We start from the raw sequence: 1,801 nt of genomic DNA, 5'->3' as shown, positions 1-1,801 counted from the left end.
GGTCTGGACAAAAATAAACATACGATTTAAGTGAAGTAAGGTACACTTTGCTTTGTTTTGTTCCTCAGTTAAGTGGGTTTTTTTGGGTTTGCTTTAGGACTGCGTAAGGTTGCCTTGATTATGTGAATTTGAACCCGCAGTTCTTTAATGGAAGCGGGTATTTTACAGGAATAATTAGTTAAGTGGAGTCCTTGATGGAAACCTCAGTGCTGGTGCGTTCGGAGCATCTGATTACTGATAGGTGGAACATTAGCACAACCCCTGGGGACGTCGGTCTCCCAGCACTAAGGCAGTCTGTCCTCTTGGCTCCCGGATGTCCTGTAAATCTGATGCTGAACTCTCACACACCCTTCATGGGTTAAAATTTCTGGCTGCATCAAGACTCAAGAAAGCTTTTTGTCACGCCTGCTATATAGAATGCGTTTCCACCTACTAGAGAGGGCTGAGGGTTTTTCAGACGGCCTTGCAGGCAGAGGGTGAAGTGATGATGCACAAGTCTCGCTTCTTTTTGGGGGTCCGGGGTTCTCCGACGGGCACCGGGCCATCACGGTGCCCGGTGGCTCCGCTCTTCACTGGCTCTGTCACTCCTGGTGCATACCTGCCTGGTTTTTTCCGATCAATCCTGTTTCACTTGAACGGAGGGGGAGCTTGTCTTAAAACTTCTGCCACGCTCTTCTTCGAGGTCCAAAATCCCTGTCCTTGTGAGCAATAGAATTCGTAACCCTGGTTTCCCACTGGGCGGGTGGCTTCGCTGTTGATTTCGCATCAAAGCTGGAATCTCTCACGGAAGGTGCAACTGGGTCCACCATAGATTTGCACAAACCCAGTTTGAGCACGTCTGCGGTCTTCACGGCGGTATGTTCTGGATTTTGCCATTGTAAATGGGTCTGATGTGACATGACAAGACCAGAAAAATTGGATGTAAATTTACTTTTTTTTTTTTTTTGAATATACTGCTTGTTGTTTCACATGATACATTAGGGTATGCAGCTCCTTTTTGTAGTTTTTATTTTTACTATTTAAGTTTGGAAATGATGCCAAATTTTTGTATTTCTTTAATCAATGTGTTCTCTTCAGTGATATATATTGCATTATATATTGATGTGTATATCAATATATACTGATATGTATTACACTTACACATACAAACACGTTACACGGGGGTGGAAAATCCTAGCCTTCGCATACTATATAGCCTCTGCAGAGAGATCCCAAGCAGTGATATCTTGGTGTTGTGATGTACAGAAATGGAGAAGAGTATTAAACCATATTTAAGAATATAGTACGGACTCCTGATTTCTTTTCTTTAGTCCAGGAGACACCTGCTTCCCTCTCAGCTTGGGGCCAGCTTCAGGTCAGTGTTTCCAAGCTGGGCTTGAGAACATCGTGTTTCTTCGTCATACTGACTTGCTTTTTTTTTAAGCTGTAGCAGGAATTTTACTGCAGAATGGGGGGAAAAACCCAACAACCCAAATTCAAAGAAATTGGTGTGGTGAGTGTTACCTAAAGTGGTCGTCTGAACACCTGAGGCAGCTGAAAAATGCCCTGTGGTTACAGAAACCTGCCCTTAGTACTCCAGTCACAGAACCCTTGGGTGGGTTTTGGAGGGTTTTTTTTAAGAAGGCTTTGCTACTCTACCTTTTAGTGCAGGACAAATCCAGGGCAGAAGTGTACTTGCTCTGGTTTCTCCTGTGTCCCAGCTGGATGTATGGATGATTTTCCCAGAGGATCTGCCTCCTGCCCTAGCTGGGAAGGTGACTACAATCTGTAAAAGACATCATTAACATCAGGAATTTTAATG

The sequence above is a fragment of the Tauraco erythrolophus genome, chromosome 16, assembly GCF_009769465.1.
Source record: "Tauraco erythrolophus isolate bTauEry1 chromosome 16, bTauEry1.pri, whole genome shotgun sequence".
Classification (NCBI taxonomy): domain Eukaryota; kingdom Metazoa; phylum Chordata; class Aves; order Musophagiformes; family Musophagidae; genus Tauraco; species Tauraco erythrolophus.
The sequence above is the reverse complement of the archived record's forward strand: the minus strand, read 5'-3'. Positions refer to the sequence as shown.